The sequence below is a fragment of the Sebastes fasciatus genome, chromosome 14 (genome assembly GCF_043250625.1).
Source record: "Sebastes fasciatus isolate fSebFas1 chromosome 14, fSebFas1.pri, whole genome shotgun sequence".
NCBI lineage: Eukaryota > Metazoa > Chordata > Actinopteri > Perciformes > Sebastidae > Sebastes > Sebastes fasciatus.
In genome coordinates this window covers 5408526-5418080 of record NC_133808.1, presented here as the reverse complement: position 1 = coordinate 5418080, position 9555 = coordinate 5408526, and the positions used below count along the sequence as shown (strand labels likewise).

The window sequence follows — 9555 nt, the reverse complement described above, 5'->3', positions numbered from 1 at the left end:
TCTCAAACACACAGTTCAAATCCGGAATCCTTTTCTTCCAAAGTCTCCCCCTCCTCCGCTCTCCCACTCCTCCCCCTTCCCTCACACCGCTCACATCGCAGCAGGCTGTGCATCTTTTGTGAAATGTGTGAAAAACACAATGAAGGTTTAAGATGACTGAACTTGGGGTTGAAATCTGGATGCATCTCTCTGCAACCCAATTAACACAGAGTCAATAGAGAGCAAATTAAAAAGGCCCCGGGTGGTGGACCTTGCCAGAAAACGCCAACGGAATCAAGACGGTCAAGGCCAGCACAAAGGCACAAACCCCCTGGTTCTGTACAATCCTTCTGAGCTCCCCCGATTAAAGCAAGGGGAGATTATTTAGGCCCTTTTCTTTCACGGAGAGGGTAAATGGGGGGAGAGGGCATCCATTCAAACAGGGCAAAGGGCTGGGAAAAATGGCCGACTTTGGGTTGGGTACCATTGAGGCTGCTCACTGAGGTGTGAACGACCCACCTCCCAAAGACAACATCCACAGTGGGGAGAAAAAAAAACAAAAAAAAAACTAAATGAAAATGGAAAACAACTCTGGTAGGGGGGGTTAAGACAAACATTGGGACATACCAGCCTTTCCAGGAAAACTGTGGCAGGATTTAATATATTTCCCATGATATGCAGGTTTTTTTTTTTTTGGTTTTCCATGAATGCCTTGTGTCCATTCCGTCTGGACTGCAGTCAGCATTGTATATTGTAGCAGTAATTACAAATATGTTTATGGTTTGTGTGAGCCCATTTAAGCGCCAGATGAGTGGGATTTCCCTCGTGGAATAATGCAGTGTGTGTCACATGGCTCCCAAAATCACATTGAAGTATTTAAAGGCGATTTTGTGTACAGTACCATTCTTGATTGAGAAAGACACTGAATTGTCTTAATGTGGGTAATCCCATTCATCTGTTCCGCTGTGCTCATTAAGCTAAGAATTATTTTCAAATACCATATGCCCGAGTCCTGAGTACAGCCAGGTTTCTATTTAATGGATGCGTGACCTTTATTTGAAGAGTTTTACGAGTTGGTTGCTGGTCTCAGCGGCTGAGTGAATACCTCACTATCCTCCTTTACTACTTCATAATTAGGTCCCTTCACTCACCTAACCATCTATACTGTGTGACTCAACCCTCGTCCAATTTAGTCACAGCATGTCAGATCGGAGGTTAGGGATCCCCCTACTCCTTCCATAGGACCTCTGGTTGATGATCCACCCTCGCTTTAGACAGAGAGCCCTGCGGAGACACCTTTCATTGGGCAAAGCCCTCTCCTGGCAAGATGTGAAGCAGCGAGGGAGCTAAACTAATTACAGCTGGTCCTGTCTCCCTCCCTGTCTAAGCCAGGGGCTTACCCAGCACAATGGGGCCTTTAGCAGAGTGCCTATCCTCTTTTAGCTCCACGGTTTGGAAGCACTGAGGCCTACAAAGGGACTTCCATTAGTGTAATTAGAGGCAAAATGAAGTGCAGTTTTGTTCTGTATCTGTACTAAGTTGTTTGGAAGGTTTTTTGTCTGTCCTTTTTACGTGATAGAGGGACCTCTGGATTCTTTTAGCTTTTGCTGAGCACTTGGGTGATAATGAAACATAGCCAAGACAGGGGGAACCATATCTGATGAAGGCTCTTTTTACTGTTTGTTTTCTTTTTGTGTTGATGCTAAAAGAAAATAAGTTAATCGTATTGCCATGGCAACTAGCCCAGGGGGTAATTTGTGAGGGGAAGATTATTATCTTAAAAATGCCCTGCACCTTAACACCAGCTTTTTTTTCTACAAACAGTCAAATGAAACTCCCGGCTATTTCACATGAAGCCTCTAAACCGCTTTGGGAATAAGATGCAGGGCTTAGCTTGGATAGAAATGTGTGTGTTTTACTAAAACCACCTGAGCTGAGACAAAACACTTGTATCAGAGTGTATCAGAATATATTTGCTGTCAGACGGAGCCATAAATGGATTGTTTTTTTCTAAAACAAAGACTTCATCAGCAAAGCAACAGGTTGTCCATTGTGTAGCTGTGCAACAGTGTTAAAACCTCCAACCATCAGGGCTAAAATAAGTGATGTTAACACTGGCATGGTAAATCAGGTATCCAGATACAGTAAGAGATGAAGCATTACATTTGCTCGAATTGCATCTCAGGACGTATTTTATGAGCTTTTATGTCTTCGCGGCCAGAAGAATCATGTTTTCGGGTTGTCCGTCCGTCCGTTCCATTCGCATGAACGCAAATCTCAGGAACACCTGGAATTTCTTCAAATGTCCACTTGGACTCAAGCATGAACTGATTAGAATTTGGTGCTCAAAGGTCAAAGGTCAAGGTCACTGTGACCTCACAAAACTTGTTTTCGGCCATAACTCGAGAATTAATATGCTAATTATGACAATTTCATACAAATGTCTACCAGGATAAAACTATGTAGTGATTACAGGCATGGATGTAAACTGCAACTTGATCGGTTGGCACAGGAATACAAGCGCAAGGCGGTAATTCTATTTTTTTCATGACAATAATCAAACAGAGCTGTACAGTATTTGAAAATAAGCAGCCCTACGGTTCATCCAGCATCCCTCAAGCAGCCGCCTCCTCCCTCTCTGCCTGCCACCAGGTCTCATGAAAACATACACATTATGTCAGTATTGTAAATAGTGTGTTTTCTGTGTTTTATACATAGTAAATATTTGGTTTGAAGAAAAAGAGAAGAGTTGTAATGCTTATCTTTTCATTAGCACACATCCCATGAAGCTTGATATGCCTAGTATGAAGCCATTATTCAGTCTCATATGATCTCTGGTGAAAATACAGTGACAGACAACACTTCTACTCAAAAAGCGATATTACAAAATTTCATTTTAGACATTTATTATACATTTATATACTATTTTATTCATATATTACAATACTTTTGTGGACCTGCAACTTTAGTAAACCAATTTCAAGCACCAAAACAATTGGTCCTCATGAGTAAAGGTGTGTTTTCACAAGATAAACAAAGAATTTTAAAAAGTGACTACAACTTGTCAGCTTTAGGACCCACATTATGTCTTTACACAGTGTTCTAGGACAAATGAAAGCCTCAGGAAGAAGAGAGCTGAGAGGGTTCTGCAAACCCAAAACAGAACAACAGGCTTTTTATTAAACCATGTCTGAATCATCCATAGGCAGAAAATCTTCAGCAAGCCGGTTATAGCTAACACACTAAGAGTGGTTGGCAAACGCTGGCTGACACAGGTCTGCGTCATAGCAACCTTGTGACTCATCCCTCTCCACAGTATAGAGGCAGGTGTTTAAAGCATTAGCCAAACTGGAGGAGCCCAACATCCTTTGAGAACCAAGTAGCCCAAGTTATCCCGTCCCAGGAGACCTGACCGGGGCTGAGTGATGGCTTCCCCTGCCCCCCTCAGATCGTCGACCTTGGCCTGGCAGACGAGTGGATGGATTGCGGCAATGGTGTTGGTGCTCATGGCCTGCAGGTGCGAAAAGACGTCCTCCATAGAGGGATTTAGGGGCTTTGGGGACGCTCCTTGTTGCTGGTATCGTGTTACTGACGGGAGGTGCTGCTGTCAAACATGTTTACCTTCAAGTCAAGACTCTGTGACCTGTAACTGCTAAACAGCACTTAGGAGTCAGTACAAAGAGAAATAGTGCAGTACTCCAGCTGCGTGTGGGTCTGCCTGAGGAAATATCTGGAAAAATGTAATTACAAAACAATTTATTTAAGAAGAAACCTTTGAAAAAGATTTAAACTCTATATTCAAAAGCAATAGTGGAGCACATTGATGTGAGACATTAAAAAATTGACATGTTCGCGACTCTTTATCTGATTTTACAAAGTATTTCTGGTGAGACATCAGCATGGCGATGACACTGAGGAACATTTGTGCTTGTGTTGCGATAATTTATGAACTATATCAATGACTGTAAAATCATCAGGGGGCAACCTCCGGTTCTGAAAAGTGAAGCCAATGCTGAAGTGGCTTAAACTTGCATTCTTTCTAACAGCCAGCAGGGGGCGACTCCTCTGGTGGCAAAAATAGGTCTAATTGTATAGAATTCTATGAGAAAATGAGCCTACTTCTCACTTGATTTATTACCTCAGTAAACATTGTAAACATGAGTTTATGGTCTCGATCACTAGTTTCAAGTCTTCTTCAATACAGCATGATGTTCATTTAGTAAATTATGGTCCGATTTAGAGTCAAATAGACCATAAAGCAGGGGATGCTTTAGGGCATGGCTACCTTGTGATTGACAGGTCGCTACCACGGCGTTGTCCGGTGTTTTCATCTAGGGCATTTAAACCCTTTCACAGTGTGTTTTAATTTCATGAATGTTAATTAATACCTTTATGGTCGCCTGAAAATGTATTATTAAGCATTCGGTTGTACTCAGCTCCACCCTCTCGTGTCATTTCTTGTTGCAAAAAAACAACTTGGCGGCGGCCAGTCAATGCCGAACTCAAGGCTTCAAAACAGCAGTCCACAAACCAATCGGTGACGTCATGGTGACGACGTCCACTTCTTATATACAGTCAATGAAAATCATATGTGGATGTAAAGGAGACTTTTTTACATTTCCTAAACTGTTGCTATATGTTGGTGAGTGAACATGTTTCCTGTCAAATTCGTGCATTTTCCCATGAAAATTTGTCATTTTCAAAGTTTCTTTTTCAAAATACATGTTACAGACTGTGTTTGTTGTACTTTACTAGCTTTACTTCCTCGTTGTTCTGGGATTTTTCCTGGGAGGGTATGCAATTTTGTTTGCTCTATTTACTTGTTTCTGCTTTATATGTGAGGTTAAGTTACTTAAGCAAGTTTATGTGAATGTGTTTATATATTTTTAGAGATTGTGTTATGCATTTTCATGCATAAAGCTGCTAAATAGAAGAGAAGTTTGTTGAGCCAACTTTGTGTAGCTAGGGTGCACTGCTGGCTAGTGCATAGCATATTGTGACATGGTATCTCACAGGCACAGGGAGCATTTATGCAAGAGAAACCCTGTGAATGCTATTTAAAGTAAAGGCCTAAAGAGAGACAGTATCCATATTTTGAGTATCATATTTATGTGTGTAAATACACTTCATTAAACTACATGGTGAAATACAACTTGACACAGACAAATGGCCGGTACACAATGGGACAACATGGCATCAACATCTTGTCATTGTATTTCTGCCTATGGTTTCATAGTAATTAGCATGGGGATGGGGGGCCGTTTTGGGCCGTCATGGTGATGATGACAGCCCCTGTTGCTCCCTTCAGCTGTGCCGCACCTCACACTAACCCTGTCGGCTTCAGGGTCCGTCGTCCATCTGCTAATGGGGCCTTCCTCCCTCACGGTCAACCACCTGGATATCCGTCAGCGCCAGGGTCTGGGGCCTCTGGAGGTCCACAAGAAGTTAGTTCCCAGAGGAGGGGGGGTCTGATTCAGAATGTGGCTTGGGACTTTGTCGTCATCTCCTTCCCGGCCGCCTCCAGATCTTTCACTCGTCACTCGCTTCCCCAGCACCACACTGAGTTTCATCGTAATGGTGATGATGACAGGAGGCTGCAGGCATCGACAAACGGGAAAAGCACAGGTGACAGAGAACGTCTGGCAGACTGCGTGCTTTTACACGGCTTGTATCAGCGAAAGGCTGCAGTTAACAGGGATAGGCTGCGGTATGTGTGGCTACAAGAGAACCACACCACCATGTGTCACCGAGCTATCAACGTCAAGACCTTACCAGTTAGATTTGTTAGAAGACCAATTGAAATATATGTGTCATCATACCAGGGTCAAACATGTATAGGGGCTCAATGTAAAAATCTAAATTACTGTGTGAAAAAAAAGGTTTAAAAAATACCTTCAATAATCAGGGAAATACTTTTTTTTATTAAATATTCACATACATTTTTATTTTTATATATTTTTCTGAAGTTTCTGAGGATTAACTGTTATAGAACATAGCATGGTGAATAGGTTTACTTCTTCAGACTCACAGCATTACAGACAAAGCATACCCTGATACAACCACAACAACAAACTGACAGTTGATATTGATACTGTAAAATAAAAGAAGAAGAAAAAGCGTTGGTGTCTGTATACACACAAAGCCTAAAAGTATGCTTAAGGAGACACACTGCTGGGTGAGACTACGGCTGAAGAATGGAGAAGGACCTCACGTCTGGGGACCCAAAGGTGTGCAAGCCTATGGGTCATCTTGTCACCATTAACTTGGTTGTTACATAAAGAGCAGGCGATGTTAGCCTGTTGGAGAAGCTAGCATTGATGTTAGCCTAAAAAGAAGCATGTGAAACAGATTGTAATGTATCATCTGGAATCCAATTGAAAACATAAACCCCTGATGTGCTTTGTTAGTGTTTGATTTTAGTCATTCATGTTTGCCTAAACTCATACTGCCTTCAAAAGATATGAATAAAGTAAAGAAATTAAAATAATATATATATATTTCAATACTTTTAACTATATATATATATGTGTGTGTGTTAGGGCTGTCAAAGTTAATGTGATAAAACCTGTTAATGCTAATTTGTTTCTTTAACACAACTTGCAATTTTTAGATTGTAGCGGGCTCAGTTTTACAGATAGAGTGAAGATACCGACATCATATGAATCTGGAAAACCTAATGAATCCACTGATACCAACCATGTTATACTAGCTTGTCGGGAAGGAGGCTAAATAATGCTATGAAATTACCCTAAATTGTGGCTAGGAAAAACTGGCATGGCCATTTTCAAAGGGGTCCCTTGACCTCTGACCTCCAGATCTGTGAATGAAAATGGGTTCTATGGGTACCCACGAGTCTCCCCTTTACAAACATGCCCACTTTATGATAATCACATGCAGTTTGGGGCAAGTAACAGTCAGGTCAGCACACTGACACACTGACAGCTGTTTACCATGCTGATTTGAGCATATTTGTCCACTCCCATGTTAATAAGAGTATTAAATACTTGACAAATCTCCCTTTAAGGTACATTTTGAACAGATACAAAATGTGTGATTAATTTTGATGGACACAACTATGGACAATCATGTGATTCATCGCGATTCAATATTCTAATCGATAAAAGAAAACCCTGAAAAAGCACAGTGACATTATTTTTGACAACCAAACTGGGTGATTCATGTGATTTTCAGTCGGGCTTTAACATGCACACAAAGTTGAGAAAGATGACATGCCTTCAGGCAGGAGAGGTAGCTTATAAATGCTCCTATCACAACCCCAAATTCACCCCCTACTCAGATGAATGCAGATACAGAACGATAGGAAGGTGTAATTTACCGAGGGAGAAGATTGCAGCGCCGGGGCGTCTGTTGATAATATGCCCCGGTAAAACAACACAGGTTTATCTGGCAAATACTCTGTGAAATTACCTGTCGTCCTGGGGGCCTCGAGAGGTGACTAGTCAAATTGTTCTTTTGTTGTGGCCCTGCTCTGGCTGGGGTCTCTTACACATCGGTTATTGGAATCTGTGTGAGGCCTCCAGACAACCAGATAGAATAAAAGGCTACATCTGAAAACACAGGCAAATGAATTGTGACAGAGGATCACAGTAACAACATTTTCATGAAGAAAGTTGAAATTCGCCTGACAGCCAAGTTACTTAAATGTATGTGAATATAAGAGACTGATAAATTATGAAACATGCCAACCCACCCCATCTTTGAGAGAAGATATGTGGCCTCTGCTGGCTTTAAAGCGACGCTGTACCCACTGCTACTCAAAGAGAGAAGTGAATAATGAAGTGGATTCAGTGGCTTTGAGGGCAGAGGCGAGTGGAAGAATTAATGTCAGGGTTGAATTAATAGACTACTGTGCTCTTCCAACCTCAGTGTATGAGCATAAAAGTCTGCTAATTAATAGCAAACCAAAGAAAAGATGATTAAAACCTGGTATTGAGGCTGTGTTCGTGAGATGGAAGACACGAATGCTGCTTGTAAAAAGAAAGACAATACTAAGATGGACAACAAGCTGTTAACTGAAACATTGTTTTTCTTTTCCGTCCTACCTTTTCCACCTTTTCTTAAGTAGAAATGAAGACCAAACCAGAACTCCCTTTCCATGACTCCTCTTCTGGTGAGGGTTACAGAGAATGTTTTATAATGGCCCATTGATGCTCTGACAGCCACTGTAATTGTCGCTCTGCCCAGGAAGTGTGCTCCAACAGTCGCTTGACTGACTTTAGTTTGCTACCCGTCGCCATGGAAACAGCCTTGCACTCTTGTGCTCTTGGTTTATTTACAGATGGGCAATCCTAAATACATAGCCTGCTGAATCCTAGTATTGTATCACAGACAGGGATGGATACCTGTTATTAGTAATCTATGGAAATAGGTATGTTGATCTGTAGCTCCATGGGAGATGTGCGGTGTGAATGCTGTAAATGTAACCGCTTTAAACATAAAGCTGCTATCATGATTTGTATATTAAAAATGGATCAAATTAACTCAGACAATTATCACCCAACTGTGCAGTTCCTCTCAGCTCCACGGAGCATTACAGCACCTTTTAACTTATTCATTTTGGTTTTACAGCCTCCATCGACGTTGTTTCGAAAACAAAAAGCACTGTACTGCACATTTCTAGAACCAAATGGCAGACAAAGTTAGTGACTAGCTGGTGAACATGGTGGAGTATTTAGCTGCTCAAGACCCACATGTTAGGCGGACACAAACAGGACTCTAAATGAATGCTAATTTTAGATGTGTGAATAGGCAACCTTTTGCTAGCACACTCTCCATATCAAATTATTCACGTGGTAATGGGCCTATTAAACAATCTATAGCACATGGTCCAAAAACGCATGGTGCAAGTGCATTTAGGGCGTGTCCAACTCCGCTTTTGCTGGTTAAGTGGAGCATAATCTGGGCGCAGAGTTTAGTCTATTAATTATGGTGTGTTTGGGGCATAAAAGGAATTAAACCAAAGGCTAAATGCCAACAAATATGGATTGAAGCAGAATGGTTCTTTACTTTAAAACATGTTGTGAATTTTAGAAATGATTACATTTATCTTTTTTCAATAATTTCTTGGACTTTACAGCGCATTAGAGTTATTGTAAATGTTTGAAACAACCCTACACAGCCCCCACTGGAATCGAATTCTTCAAACAGTATAATACTAATAATGTTAGTGTAGCCTGATCTTTATCTGCAACTGTGCAGAAACACCGGCTTTAAGCACAAGGAATAGACATGCAAAAAAAACAAAAAACCCTGCTGTGCAGCATTCAAATGCTGATTTAAAATTTCAATGATAATATTGATGAGTTTCATATTCTGCATATACTGATTAAGAGGATACTCTGATAGGGGGTGCATAATTAATGTTGCTGTGGCATATTGTGAAGGGAAGATAGGGACACTTATGTTGTCCTTGGTCGGTGGACCCTCTGCCTCCGCCGTCTCCCCATCCTCTGTCCCATCAACAACTCCATCTGACTGCACATGAGCAAATGCACCAATAACCTATTCAATTGAGGAGGAAAGCGCTGCTGCGCGTCCCTGTGTGAGACAAGCAGA

The 9555-nt window shown here is 41.5% G+C and overlaps 1 long non-coding RNA gene across 1 annotated transcript; it reads right to left on the bottom strand.

Annotated features, from left to right (window-relative positions):
• Nucleotides 1-5080: 5080 nt before the first annotated feature.
• Nucleotides 5081-8225, bottom strand: LOC141782158 (uncharacterized). The gene is made up of 3 exons (XR_012597065.1): nt 8043-8225; nt 7408-7547; nt 5081-5573 (listed from the first exon to the last, which is right to left on the bottom strand). It is a non-coding gene; the product is annotated as an uncharacterized LOC141782158 (long non-coding RNA).
• Between the last annotated feature and the right edge of the window lie 1330 nt (nt 8226-9555).